Source organism: Microcaecilia unicolor, chromosome 11 (assembly GCF_901765095.1).
Source record: "Microcaecilia unicolor chromosome 11, aMicUni1.1, whole genome shotgun sequence".
NCBI classification, from domain to species: domain Eukaryota; kingdom Metazoa; phylum Chordata; class Amphibia; order Gymnophiona; family Siphonopidae; genus Microcaecilia; species Microcaecilia unicolor.
Genome location: NC_044041.1, coordinates 33,433,044 through 33,449,266, shown reverse-complemented (window position 1 = coordinate 33,449,266; position 16,223 = coordinate 33,433,044). Strand labels below are relative to the sequence as shown.

At 39.7% G+C, this 16,223-nt stretch overlaps 1 protein-coding gene across 7 annotated transcripts in view; it reads right to left on the bottom strand.

The window, feature by feature from the left end:
• ATXN2 (ataxin 2) overlaps positions 1 to 16,223 on the bottom strand; it is a 401,010-nt gene that overhangs the window by 54,055 nt on the left and 330,732 nt on the right. The window lies entirely within an intron of this gene.

The following is a 16,223-nucleotide window of genomic DNA, read 5'->3' as shown; positions in this document are numbered from 1 at the left end:
GGATGGTATATGCCAAGTCAGCATGTGGAACCCCTTCCATGACTGTCTCTCTGCATCAATGGGCTGCGCTGAGGCTGACACAAGTACCTTGTAAACCTGTTTTATACTGCTAATGAATAGGTGTAGGAGATCTCAAAGACCTTGAAGGCTCTCTATGAGAAACTAGTTGGAGAGAAGAGTGATCATTACAGCATGAACGTCGATGCAGGGGAGATGTTGGCAGAGTGCCTGGAGGGAGGATGATGGTGATCCTTCTTAAGTTTTTTATGCTGCAGGTTCCTTGATGCTCGCAGCACTGACAAAAAGAACAGAGTCCCTATGCTGTCATGGTACCGAGTCCAATGTCAGACCCTCTCGATGTTCCGTTGGTGCACCTGATGTCTGTGTTGAGTGCTGATTCCCCTGTCAAGCTCAATGTAGGCACCGATGTCGATGCAGAACCAAAGTTTCACATGCTGGATTCTGTGGGCTTTAAGGGTCCTCACTTGCATGAGCAGACAAAGGCTACACTGCATGTCTCGGTGCTCTGGACCTAAGCACTGAACACAGCAGTTATGGGTGTCTGTGCCTGAAATAGTCCTATTGCATTGAGTACACTTCTTAGTCACTTGGCACCCTCGGTGACATGGAGGGAAAACAGCTGAAACAAGGTCAAAAGGCTCTATGAGCCGGGGAACTTGAGTAGTTGTGTACCAGAGAATGGTCAATGCGTTCCCGAGAAAAAATGGGTTCAGAGGCTCCACAGGCTAAAAATTGAAAAATAATTAAAAAGAAAAGAGTAAAATGTAACAAATTAGTATTGGAAAAGAAGAATATGTAGAAAAAAATATCTCCAAAAAAGGAATGGCACCAAAAAGGCAACAGTTAGATGTGCTGGAGAGAGATTTTAAAAAAAACCTCCTCACTGCTCTGTGGAATACAATAGACTGCTGGACCCATTATCGAGCGTCAGGTGGAAAGGTACCAATGCATTCACAATGGAAGCACTACCTCAAAGAGTAAAAGTGACAGAGCACTTGGTAGTGTCTGCACTGGGTTCCACGTATGACATCACCCATGTGTGAGAATATTATGCCTGCTTGTCCTCGGAGAAGGCCACTTTCTACTACAGCTTTGTAATAGGACCCAAACTAACCAAATATATGTTATTATCTCTACCAACAAACAAGATTACTCTGATTTACACATTACAGTAGTTATTTGTAGCTCAGTGTAATATTACACTTGATCAGAAAAACTTATTTACAGTGTTACTCATTTTTTAGAATACAGCAAATATTGCTAATGGAAAAATACATTTACCTATTTTGAGACATCACTGATCACAAAGCAAAACACAGAACAGACAGATCTCCACAAGAAACACAAAATATTTTCAAAGAACTTAGCCTTCCAAAGTTCCATAGGTTTCTATGGAACTTTGGAAGGCTAAGTGCTTTGAAAATATGCCTCAAAGCACAACAGCACAGCAGAGAAATAAAAAACAAGACGTAGTTGGTGCGAAAAATTCTTTATTCAACTTCTGAACGACTTGACACAATCCATGTTTTAGCTACAATGCCTGCATTAGGAATGTATAAATAAAATTAAGTACAAACCATAAATAACTACACGTATATTTAAAAAAACAATAACAAAAGACTAAAAATACCAAAAGATTCCATAAATTGCATATAAAAAGGTTAATAAACATTATGAATAACTAATAATAATATAGATGGAAATGCCAATAGATATCAACTAATATATATAAATAACGAAAAAGCAATCACTCAATAATGAGTTACAAAATAGATAAATTGTAAGAATAAATAAGATGAGAACACTCGTAGACCCATACACCTAAAATTATTACATATACAGGCTCATTTTCAAGGCACATAGACTTACGAAGTTATATAGGTTTTGTGTTCTATGTAGCCCCCCCCCCCCCCCTTTTTTTTTAAAAGCTTTTTTTCAATCTATATGTTAGTGGGTCAGATCAACATTCAAAACATTTTACGTGCTATTTTGGTTTGATGAAGCCAAACAATAGTTTATTTAATACACAGTTTTTATATTTTATTGACTATGATGTAGTTATATGTATATAATGAGCATTTCATAGATTTTTTTAGGACTTTTTATATAATAATTTTAGGTGTATGGTCTATGAGTGTTGTCTTCTTGTTTAATTCTTGCAATGTATCGTTTTGTAACCCCTCATTTTATTATTCAATGATTGGTATTTCATTGTTTATTAGTTGATATCTACTGGTCTCTTTTTTTATATTATTATTAGTTGTTATCTCTTTCTTTATATGCAACCCTTTGGCATTTTTAGTCTTTTTTAAAAATATTCTTATCTTATTTATGTTGTGTAATTAATTTTACTTATTGACTCCTGATACATGCATTGAGTTGAAACACGGCCCGTGTCATCCAGAAGTTGAATAAAGAATTTTTGGCACCAACTAGGTCTTGTCTTTGTTTTCTCCACTGTGATGTTTTACATCATGATCACAATCATACAGAAGTCTGTTAGGCATTTACAACTGTAGAAGTCTACCATGCCTACATTAGACTACCTCATCTATTGAGCCTTTGTATATTTTGAACTACAATACAAATATGCACACCATCACAGAACATAAAGAAATGGCATCTGTTTATTTCACATTAATAGAAATACAGGATATAATATTCTTTTCAGAATATAGCTATTATATCCTTCTCGATTTGAATTTAGGATTTAATTACTGACCTTTTCCAAACTCATGCTCAAGCCAAGTTACATTTCAGGCTGCAGTACATTAGTTAGTTCCCCATCTATGAGGACCTATAAATCTAACATACCTGAGGAAAGGGAAAATGATGCAATTTCCTAAAAGTCACAAGCAGCATTTAGTGGGATAAGTGATATTTAAATCATGACTTACATGGTTGTCAGCCCCTTGCTTTAATCACTAAGGGGGTCTTTTACTAAAGCTTAGTTCAAGTTATCTGCAGCAGGGCCCATAGGAATTAAATGGGCCCTGCTGCAGATAACTTGAGCCAAGCTTTAGTAAAAGACCCCCTAAGTCGCTTCTGCACCTCCTTTATATGAGTTGGACAGAAGCTGTTGTGTAAATGCTTTTGCTATGGCCCTGAACTGAATTCAGAACATCTCATTCACATATGAAGTGAAAGACTCAGTTGTGCTGCAACCATTTTTCTGAGCCATCTGGTTCATCAAATACTTTATGTGTAGTTAAGCTGTATGTCAGTTTAAAAACTGTTAAGAGTTCAGAAAAAATGAACCATTTCTACTAACTGATATTATCTCATAATGGGAACCTATTCAATCTCAATTAAGCATGATTTAAATTAATAAATATAAAACACTTTCAAATAAGTGCTGTTATTCTATTTTCTAGCTGCAGCAGTTTCCTTATCTGTGGACTCTGTCAAATATTTAAGCTGAGAGCACCCAAGTTTCTACACAGGCAATATAACCTAGTGACAGAACCTACAGCCACATGGTATTCTCTTAATTAAATCCATCTTTCACAACATTCAATACTGTACTGAAAGGTTTCTTTCCAATTAACTTTCATAATAGCTTAATAAAAGCAGATGCAACAGAAGTTATTCAATCATTTCTTTATTTTTAATACATCTGAGAGCATTTTAAAACTTCCCTGTTAAGAGTCAATAAATGGTCTCTATCCTCTTTTTTAGGATGAAAAGCAAAAATTTACTATTCATAAATACATTCTATATATATATCAAACTGCTATTACTCGATCTGATAGTCATAATTAATCTAGGTTCTCAAATATATGCATTCTGCAAAATGACTAAGGCTGGTTAAAAAATACCCATCACTGAAAACTTGTTTTAAAAATTCAGTTTTGGTTCATCCAGACACATTTTAACCATAATTTGTGTCTGTTCAAAAATATATACAGATAACTTAGGTCACTATATATATATATATATATATATATATATATATATATATAGTGACCTAAGTTACTATATATATATATATATATATATATATATATAGTGACCTAAGTTACTATATATATATATATATATATATATATATATATATATATATATATATATATATATATATATATAAAAGTCAGGTTTATCAAACAGGAAAAAGATGTTAATTTTACTTTTGGTTTCAAATGTTTAAATGACTTATTTTCCTCTTTCAAAAAGAGTAATGAATTTGTTTACACTTATGTTTCCACTTAAGAGAAGGGAAACCAGAAGGCAGTGTCTTCCTTCAAGGAGCAGGCACTACAATTCCCAGAAGGCAATCAGGAATGAAGTCAGCAAGATTAACAGACAAAGTCCAGCTGCAACAGTCAAGAATCATGTTGCTAGCTGGCAGCTGCACTAAATTACAAGATCTGTGGCTGAAGAAAAAGGTATTTTAAAAGGGTTTTGACTTCATCAAAAGAGAGGGAATGAAGAATAAAGACTGAGTGAGAGGGCAGAATGCTTGAGTGAGAATCCCAAAGCTAAAGACCCTGAAGATCCAGCCAAGAAGGCAAAGCAAAGCCAGACACAGCAAGGCGGTATGTTTGTGATGAGGGTGTATATTTAAATTGTGGTCTTTAAGGTCCTTTATAATTGGAAAAAAAAGGTTATTTATTTTCATTATTTATATACCACCTATCCTTAAAGAGTTTACAATTTTCTTTTTCAGTTACAGGTACTGTCTCTAATGGGCTCAATTTAGTACCTGGGGGCAATGGAAGGCTAAGTGATTTCCCCAAGGTCACATGAAGCTGCAGAGGGAACTGAACCCAGTTCCCCAGAATCTCAGCCCACTGCACTATTAGGCCACTCCTCCACTGCTGAATAAGTTATAGCTTTATACTCCAGTGAGGCCACCAAGATTGACACTGAGTAATTTGTTGGAGGATATCAGTTTGGGGACAATTTAGGAAGGTTTTTCTGGCTGGTCTTTAGTGTAACGGCTCCTGAACAATGGAATAAATTAGAGTTGATTCAATGTAGTAGTTTGTTATTGTTTAGGAAGGGCCTTAAAACTTATCTTTTCCAAGATTTATAGTCCATCATGTTTAAGATTTTATATATGTTAATACTGCTATTTTATGTACAGATTATTTTATTCTTCTTTAAATTTCAGTTCTTTGCCAGTTTCTATTATTTTCAATATTTTATTGCTTATATGGCTTTGTGAACCATTTTGAATATATCAAATAAAACTTTTAAATAAAGAAAACTGCCCTTGAAAACCTTCTTTCTCTAAAGATAAGATGGAGCCAGCAGTTCCCTTAACTGTCTTGCAGAAGAGTGAGTCACCAGAATTGTTTGGTTCTAAAAGATATACATTAAAATTAAAAAAAAAAACTGAAGTCAAAAATTCAAAAGATTTTTCCTTAGTGCCTTCTAAATTAATTCCAACCTGGATGATTTTTTAAAATGGACAATCAGATGACTTGTCTGCACTCAAAAAAGCTTGTAAATATCTGGATAAGAAGGAACTCTTCTTTCCACTGGACCCCTAATGCATACTATTTTGCTGTTTGCACAATTAACCAATCTTAAACTGTTATACAGTTCAAACAAAAGTCCAAAGAGATTTTAGCAGTAAAAATATTCTGGTCATAATATCAGAAAGCAAACTCTCTCAAAACAATAAGTTGGAAGTCTAGTCTTTAGTAAGATCTATTTTCTGTATTTTGGGAAGAACAGTATAGGGAACGATGGAAAAAAAATGTAAAAAGGAATGTGCCTATGGATAGCCTCAAGTTACCTCTACTTTCTTAGAAGAATCATCTGGTGAGGAATAGATGGGCTACATTCTTGGTAACACTCGTCTATAAGGACATCAATCCTTTACCAGTTCTTTCATAGATATCATTTCTTACTTTTGGGACAAAGTTTGTTTTTCTCCCCTCCCCCACCCTAAACATATGCAAGGTTTCACAAGTTCAGTGGGAAAATTTATTTTTATGCGCAAAGAGGTTTTATCTCTGGGTGCGTCACTTCTTCTGAAATATCCACAGAAATTTATGCTTAGTGACATGTCTAAGTCCATACAATTATGTTTTCTTGGTATGAAAAAACAATCTAGGTATAGAATGGGATTGGTTAGGGGTCTTGGATTATAGGGTTGAAAAGGTTAGAATGACGACACTCCACTTGTATTAGTTTGCTTATTGTTGCACTTTGTGTATTGCTCTTTCACATCTTTTCTTTCTTGGGTCTTCTGAATTTTTGGCCTAGAGTTACTTCTTTTAATATTATGTTTGATTTTTGTTTATGTATATTTGCTGCATGATTGACTCATTAATGCTTTGTTTACTTTATAAATGTACATTTAAAAAACATAGCCAGCTATCAAATGGATGTGAAAATAGCCTTGTTTTAGGCCCCTTCTGTGCCATCTGCAAATCTGATCAATTCACTTGTTGCTCTCTTTAAAATATTTAATGATCTAGAAAAAAAACTGGTCCCAACACAGATCCCTATAGGACTGCATTATTTACCTCTTTCTATTGGAAACAATTATCATTAAATCCTATCCATTGCTTCCTTTTTTTAACCAGTTGCAAATTACATAAGTACATAAGTATTGCCATACTGGGTGTCAGACTTTCAAGGCAGAAACTAGGTTCGTGAGCCCTTGGGCCACTGCCGTGGAGCAGCACTGCAGGCAAAACCACCTCACACCAGAGACAAGGCAGAACTCTGACAGAAACTGCTAGACTTCACCTGCGCTTGACTGCCCTTCCCCAGCAGTTGAGCCCCTGGGTGCAGGCGGCCGGCAGGACATACCGGACAGGGCAGGCACTGGATACCAACTAGGCTGAACAGGGACTGAGGGTCAGAGGGGAAAGGAATATACATGGACAGCAAGGCAGGAAACTGGGCTAGGACTCACAGACAGACAATACTAGCCTCACCCGTAGCTGCCTCATGATTCCTGCGGCTTCAAACTTCTTAGAATTTTGCGGTATTAGTTCTTTTTTTCTAAATACATTCTGGTGCTTCCCCATTAAGCCACGTTTATATATATGACAACTAGTTTTCTTCTGAAAAATGGCTTCCAACATTGTACTTAGCAAAGACATCAGGCTCATTAGTCTATGGATACTTGGGTCACTCATGAATCTGTTAGAAAACTGGAATACACGGACTCTCCTGCAGTCCTCAAGGAAGCAAATTTAAGGGATAGATTACAGACTACTGGTAGCAGGTCTTCAGAATTTGTTTAGTTTTCTGCTAGGACCTTATCCTCTGAGCACTCTTTTTTTCCTGACTCCCTCTACCTAAAGTCATATAATGATCTAAGTAAGTGCTTCACAGGTTTCTTGTTTTTACATGTACTCAAAAGAGAGGTCACGTGACGCCATGGTGTGGGGCTGGCGCTGGAAAGCTAAGCTCCGCGCACATTCACCTGAAAATCTGCTAATTTAGCGTGCCCAACGACCGAAACGCGACAGCCTTGCTCACATAAGGTGGGAGAAACGTTAAGTGATTAAAGATCTGGTGGAGAGCAACAGCATGGCAGCAAAAACGGTGAGGAGAGAGCAAGATAAATCGAAACCGCCCGACAATAAGATGGCCGACCAGCGCGATCCAGGGGAGCTAGCGGTGGGATCCACATGGCTGACGGAGATCACAGCTGAGGTAACAGCGGCGGTCGAGGCGGCGCTGGACAAGAAACTCCAGCAATTGTTCGATTGGACGGAGGAGGCTCATGAGCGTATTGATAGCATAACTCTGGAGCTAGATGAAGGCTTACAGCGGATTTCAGAGGTGGAAGAATCTGTGGGGGCGCAGAAGGAGATTAACAAAAAATTAGAGCGACGGGTTAAGGATTTGGAGACAAAGATCGATGATTTGGAGAACAGGAGCAGGCGAAATAACCTGCGTCTGGTTGGACTGCCAGAATCGCTGGTGGATAAAGAGTTGCCTACCTTCCTAGAGGAATGGCTGCCAAAGTCGTTACACATCGAGGATAAATTACAGAGATTTTGTGTGGAGCGAGCCCATAGAGTCGGGCCTCTGCAACAGCCAACGACCAGGCCACGAGCGGTCATATTAAAAACGCTTAATTTTCGCCATAAACAACATATTCTGGATGCGATACGGGGAGGTGGCACCCTTACATATCAGGATAAGAAGATCCTTTGTTTTCAGGATTACTCACAGCAGGTGCAAATTAAGAGGAAGACTTTCGCACCTTTATGTACAGATCTTTTCAACAAAAAAATAAAATTCGCGCTCCTATACCCAGCCAAGCTGCGCCTTACAATTAATGGAGTCACAAAATTTTTTGACACAGTTGAGGCCGCTAAAGAATATATACAACAACATGGAGGCGAATAGGCTCTTAAGGAAGAAGGATATGATCACAGAATCATACAGTGACTAAATTCAGGACAGTGGATTAATTTGGACTATATGAACATGGAGAGCTACTCAAGGGAAGTTGTCATGAGATTTCCAAGTTTTAAATACTGCAGGATTGAGTAGTAGCATTTTGTATGGTTTGAATAGAGCCTGAAGACAAAATGTCTTATGGATGAGGCAACACATAATGTGACAACATAGAAACAGATGGAGATGGAGGATAAACTGTATGTTGTTATTGCTGGCTTTCGGGCATGGCATGGTGGTATGCAGAATGCGGATAAAAGAGCTGAGATCCGGTTTGGAATTGTTGAACTATTTCTTGGCCGATGGACAAGAAGATGGACAAAGTCTGGTATATAAGAAGGGACCTATAAAGCTGGGAATGGACAAGATGCTGGGCCTGGAAAGGGATGGATGGGTAAAGGGAACTGAAGGGTGAGTGCAGGTGTTAATAAGTGACTACCTCTGTGAACAGGAGGGAGGGAGGATTTCAAGGATGGGAGGTAGGAGGGAGAGAAGGGGGATGGGTGGGGGGGGGAAGGGGGAAGTATAGGGTTAGGTTAACAGGATTTCGATTGGGTACTTGGGGTCAGAAGAGATATGTGAGTGAGTGGAAAGATGAGTGGATGATGGGACAAATAGTAGGAGTGGTGCTGCTGGGACTCCATTCCTACATACCTATAGATGTGATACGTATGATGATGCACAAGAGAGATACAGGAGATTGATGGGGCTTAAAGTATACTCCTGGAATGTGGGGGGTATTTCATCTCCCATTAAACGAAAGAAAATTCTTCATAGTCTTAAAAAGAAAAAGGCTGATATAGCACTCCTTCAGGAGACTCATTTATCGTCTCAGGAGCATGGAAAGCTTAAAACATGGTGGGTGGGGACAGTGTTGGAGGCCCCAGCGGTGGGGAAGAAGGCTGAAGTGGTAATATTGTTCCACAAATCCCTCCAGGTTGAGGTGGGGCAGATGTGTGTTGATCCTGAAGGGAGATACATTTTGGCACAGGTCAAGGTGAATGGTGCCACTTGCCTTATTAGTAATATTTATGCCCCTAATGTGTACAGTAAGAAATTTTTCCATACTCTCATCAGCAAGATACAGCACTTTAATATTCCGCAGAAGATAATTGGGGGGGGGGGGGGGGGGGGGGGGACTTCAATGTGGTAGCGGACTCCACTATGGATAGATCCCATGCTGTTGCAGGTGGGCTAGGAGAGGTGGACAAAGGTATAAATTTGATGTGTGGAGCACTGGGAGTGATTGATGTGTGGAGGGTTCTAAACCCAAATACCAAAGATTATACACATTACTCTAGAGCCCACCACACGCAATCACGAATAGATTACCTATTGATAGATGAAGAAAGCTTTGCAGACATCTTAGGGGCTGATATTGACCCTACGATTATTTCGGATCATGCAGCAGTATTTATTGAATTTAAAGATCAGAATCCACAGAGTAGACAATTTAAATGGATATTTCCCATCGACCTGTACTATGATCAGGAATTTTGGATATATATTAGGGGGAAGTGGGAAGAATATACATTACATAATGCATCACACGTAGATACACCGATTTTGTTCTGGGAAGCTGGGAAGGCTGTATTGCGGGGTGAGATTATAGCGTATAGCGCCAGAAAGAAAAAATGGAGAGATCGTGAGATTCTTAGACTGGGGGAACAGTTGGTGCAATTGAGGAGATCATACGGACAAAAGTCCGCAAATCATGCTCGAGAACAACTATTAGCCACCCAGGGGGCCCTAAATGAGCTGATACATCAGCGAGCAAGTAAATCTGCCGAATATTATAGATATCAATTATACAGGTTTGGGAACAAGCCAGGGAAGATGATGGCAGGTCTGGTGAGGAGGGTGAAGGGGCAGAGGAGAGTGCTGGTGCTTAAGACACAGACGGGAGGCTTGGTACATGGGGATGAAGAGATACAAGATGTGTTTCGAGATTACTATGCTAGGTTATATGCTAAAAATGATGTTGATGATTTAGATCCTGATATATATCTAGAGAATGTCATTAAGCCAAGGATCACAGAACAACAGAAGGAGCTGAACAAACCAATTGAGATGGATGAGGTCCTTAGAAAAATTAAAGGCAGTGCTTTACATAAGGCTGCGGGGCCAGATGGATTTAGGGCTGAATTGTATAAAATCTTAATGCAGGACATAGGGGACCCCTTAACTAAGGCCTTTAATAGATCAATTGAATTAGGGGAGCTTCCGCAGTCGTTGCAACTAGCGGATATAATGGTATTTCCGAAACCCGAGAAAGATCCGACCTTACCAGATTCTTATAGACCAATCTCTTTGATTAGCTATGAGGCCAAGTTATTGGCAAAAATTTTGGCCTCGAGATTGGCAAAAGTGTTACCGAGAATAGTGGCGGCCCCTCAGGTAGGCTTTGTACAGGGGAGACAGAGTGGGAAAAATATTAGGCTGATATTGGCATCAATGGAGAGAGTGCGTAGAGAAGGCGGGGATTCCCTCTTGATCAGTTTCGATGCCAAAAAGGCGTTTGATTGGGTTGAGTGGGAATTCCTGTTTGCATCATTAAGGGCGTACGGTATTGAAAGCTACTTTACACAAGCGATCTCCATATTATATAAGAATCCGATGGCGAGAGTGTTGGTAAACGGAACGTACTCTCGCAGCTTTGTAATTAATAGAGGAACCAGACAGGGATGCCCTCTTTCCCCTTTACTCTTCGCTATCACGTTAGACCCCTTGATCAGGGAAATTTTGGGTAACACCGAGATTGAAGGTATAAAATTGGGAACCAGAGAATTTAAGATTGCGGCCTTTGCCGATGATATTCTGGTTCATTTAGCCAAACCAGAGAGTTCGCTGCTGGTGTTGATGGAGGTTTTTGAAGAATATGGGGCTCTCTCGGGATTTAAATTGAATTTACAAAAATTTGAGGGAATGCCCACGACCAACACGGTGAGGGAGCAATGGAGGGGAGAGTTTCCACTGCGATGGGCGAATACAGAGTTTAAAAATCTAGGCATAACCTGGAGACCTGAGTAGATTATATAGACAGAATGTGGATAAGTTACTACAGTATACGAGACATAAGTTAGCAGTATGGGAGGGGTTACCTATAACATTAAGTGGGAGAGTTGGCTTATTTGCAATGATGCTCTTCCCGAAATGGCTCTATGTATTGCCCATATTATTACAGACTAAAGATATAAAGAAACTTCGAGGAATGTTGTCTAGGTTCTGTTGGGGTGGAAAGAAGGCTAAATTTAATTGGACTATCTTTATGGGAAAAGAATAGAGGGGGGCCTGGGGCTGCCCGATATTAAACAATATAATTGGGCCTGCTTGGCTAGACACCTAGCGGATTGGATATTGGAAACTGAAGAGCATACGGCATGGAGTATTGAGTGTGCATTATTTAGACCGTATCATCCCTATTATATGTTACATGTTCAGGGTAAAATGCTACCTAAGGAATGGAGGCATCACATATTATTACATCCAATGCGACGTATATGGCAGTATATATTAAAGAGACTAAATAAGAACCCATGGTGTACGGACCTCCTCCCACTGGTTGGAAATGGAGCATTTGACCCAGGGAATGTTCATCCGAGATTTATAAAGTGGGCACAGGAAGGGGTGGTATTAGTGGCAGATGTCATGCAAGAAACGGGGAAGATTATATCCAGGGAGGCCTTAGAGGATATGGTGGGAGTAGAGAATGTGACATGGTATGACTATTATCAGCTCCATAGTTATATTGAGCATTTACATAGAGAAAGATGTGATAGAGGGATATATGAGCTACTGGTGAATTTGTTTTTGCCTCAGGGAAGAGAGCAGACTTCGGTGTCAATACTATATAAACAGTTAAGTATGATTGCCCCACACCGAAGTTATGAAGCAGTGGCTCAGCGGTGGTCCAAGGATTTAAGGGTGGAGATTAGTGGTGGAGATATAGTCCAGTCACTGAAGGAGATTGCACATAAAGTGCTTAGTGCCAGACATAGGGAGATACAATTTAGAATCATTCTGAGAGCATATTTCTCGCCCATACAGGCCTATCACGCAGGTAGACTGCAAGCACCACATTGTAATAAATGTAACTTTCAGAGAGCAACACTATACCATATGTTTTGGGGATGCCCAGTTATTAAGAAGTTTTGGGGCCCAGTACTGGAATTCTGTGAGGCGCTGCTGCATAAGAAGATTGGGCTTACGCCTAAAAATGTAGTGCTGGGACTGGGGGGAAGTAGGTCAAACATGCGGGGCAAGGAAAGCCTATTCATATATAAGGCACTCATTATTGGGAAACAATGTATTTTACAATATTGGACTCAGGATACAGGACCATCTTTCTGGCAGTGGAGGAGCTTGTTTCATTCCCTGGTGCAGATGGAAGCACATGCTATGAACCGTAGTCCTAGAAGTCAACAACGGTTCTGGGAAGTCTGGGAGCCGTATGTGCAGGCTCTATCAAGCAGAGCTCGGAGCCTATTGGTAAACTCACTCACGTGGTAGATGGAAGGAGAGGATGATCAACTTCCTGTTTTGGAGGGTGGGGGGTGGTTAAGGGAGGGGGTAGGGATTGCTGGGAGGGAGGGTTGAAGGGTAGGAGGTCCTGATGTTTAGAGTTAGGGGAATTGAGTTGGTAAAGGGCATTATGAGGAATTTGGGGGGGGGGGGGGGGGGCGGAGGGATGACCTGTATGCCATGTTGAAATATGTTGATGTGACTGGGAGACAGTTGATAGTTGACATTGTTATACTGCAATATGTGATGGATGTAAAGGGAATGAGTACACAATAACAAGGTGTAGGGGGGATGGGGTGGGGAGAGGGAGGGGAACTTACAGTTAAAGTTTGATGACACTTTAGTCAAAGGTTTGCTTAAGAAGACAGAGATTTGTATTAAGTACACATTTATTGATCTTTACATGTATTAAACTGTGACATCAATAAAAAAGTTAAAACATAAATGTACTCAAAAAAAGTTTTATTAGTGTTTGCCTTTTTGGCAAATTGTCTCTTGGCCTGCTTTAGCAATGTTTTACATTTGCAAGCTATAAACCTTCCTATGTACCCTGCTTTTCATTTTTTAAGAATTCTTTTTATCTTTAATAGCTTGTTTTACAGACCTATTCATCACCCTGTCAGACATAATGTTCTTGCTTCGCCTTTTTAAATTTGAGGAATACATTTTATTTGGCCTTCCAAGATGGCATTTTAAAATAATTTCTACAATTCATGTGGACATTTAAATCCTTCTAACTGCTCCTTTTGTTTCTTTCTAATTAGTTCCCATAGAGGCATATTTTCAAAGCACTTGGCCTTCCAAAGTTCCATAGGTTTCTATAGAACTTTGGAAGGCTAAGTTCTTTGAAAATATGCCTCATAGTCTCCCCTTTCAAAGTTACTGCAGATACTATTTCATTTCACTTATTAAACATATATTCTGCCCATCTAAAGAATACGAGCAGATTACAATTAAAATATCCATAAAATACAATTAAAACTACAAAAATAGTCAAGAATAAAAAGAAGCCATAACATACATTCAAATAATTCTGAAAAAAAAAAAAAATTTCAACATTTTACAAAAAACTAAGTAGTTCATCTCCAATCTCATCATCAATGGAATATCGTTCACATTTTTAGGCCCAGCAGATGAAAATAACATGGGTGCATGTGGTAAGTCTTTTTATAACTAAGATGGTATGATCAGTAGTACTTACTGACTGAAATGCAGGACACACCCAGGTACATAACCTTCTATTCTAAATGCCAAATGAGAATGCAGATTAAGATATAATGCTTTAAAAATCAGGCACTTCTATGATATTTTACTGGTAACTGATATAGCTCACATAAAATGGGAGTGATGTGTTCAAACCCCTTTATAAGACAAACATCAGCATTCTTTTTTTTTTTTTTTAAATATTTTTATTGGTGTATGAAGTCAGACTTAATACATCTTATAACATAAACATAGTATAACAGGTGCTGAATAAAATTGTTCATGGTACAACACAGCTTAGCCTTTAATCTGATTGGACTCCATGACAGTTTATTTTTAACCCCCCCCCCCCCCCCCCCCCCCCCCCCCCCCCCCCCCCACCCACTGAGTAGAGAGTTTCCCCAACTATACACATTCTTTACTACTTGGATTTGGAGTGCTGTTGCGAAAACAGTGTCTGAGCTCTGCACCACAGATCTCGGTATTGACGGAGTCTCAGAGCAACAGCAAATTTATAGGTCATGGTAACCCAGCTGCCCATTTCTATCATACTATTTTTCCATGATTCCACCTCCGGGGTTGTCTCATTGACCCACTCCTGCAATATGTACTTCTTCAAAATTATCAATGCCAGCAATACAAAGCGGATCTGGGCCGCGCCCAGTCCCTGTCCTTTAAGTGCCTCCCCACATCCCATCAGTGTAATGGAGTATTGCCACTCCACTGTGCGTTACAGAATTTCTTCCAACAACCGCAACGCATTCACCCAGAGAGTATGCAATGATGGACATTCCATAAAAGAATGTAGGAATGAACCCACACTCCTCTTACATTTATTACATGTGTCATCCTCCCATATTCCCAATGCTTTCCCTCTTGCTTTTGTGATATGCACCCTGTAGAGAATCCTATACTGGATGTCTTGCAATGCTGCATTCGGGGTTATCTTACTCAGGTTTCTAAATGTTACCCCTAGGCGATCCACCGTGACTTCTTCTACCACGTCCCCACTCCACTTCTCTGCCAATTGTGTCATATGTGGTGCTTTTTTATGGTCTTTAATCGCTTGATGCCACCTGGTCAGTCTATTGCTTATTGGATTAGTCTGCATAAACAGGAGGTCCAATTTGGTGAAATGAGCTATAGCCCGGGTCCTGCGCTCTTCACTTAGAACATAGTCTCGGGCCTGTAAGTAAGCAAAGAATTGCGAACCAACTAACCGCAGTTCCTGCTTTACCATATCAAAGGTTGGGAAGACGTCATCCCCCTGTTTCCTAAATTGACCTATGAACCGACATCCCTTTTCCCACCAGCTCCTAAATACCGACATGCCCTGCCCTGCCGGGAAGGCCAAGTTCCCTACTAGTGGCATGAATGGGCTGACCCCCTTACCTGCTTCTCCATGTCCTCTCCACCACCTCCACGCCCGCTGTAGCGCAGCCACAAATGGGTTCTCCACTATCTTCCTAGCTCCCTGCACTGCCCAGGATTCTAATACCGTAAAAGGATCATTTGGACTGCACCAGCTCTCCCAAAAACCCTGGAGGGCATAATGCTCCTCCCCTGAGATCAGCTCATGTATCCACTGCATCAGTGCCGCCACGTTATATCTCCTCAGGTCTGGGAGTCTGAGGCCTCCTTGTGTCCTCCCGTGAATCAATTTAGTAAATGCAATCCTGGGGCGCTTTGAATGCCAAACATCAGTATTCTGTGCTACTTTAGTGGATGCAAAGTACAGTCAGACAATTGCAAAAATAAAATGTTACAGCAATCTAGGTGTGGCAAATACAGTCTACCTGAATGTAACTCACCCTGAGCTACTTCCGAAAAAGGTGTGAGCAAAATCCAAATAAATAAAAATTTGTATTACAACATTCATGTTTTTAATTGCTTAATGAAATAATTTCAAAACAATAATTTAGTCAGTTTTGAAATACGAGTGTGTAATAATAACAGGGAATCAAGTAGAGTGCTTAAGTAATGGATCCCAGCAGTCAACAGAACTTCTTGTCCTGTTATCATAATCATAGTGGGTGGCTTATATTTACTGAGAGTCACTGAATAATCAATTCTGTTTTATTTAAATTTATTGGAAGCCTATT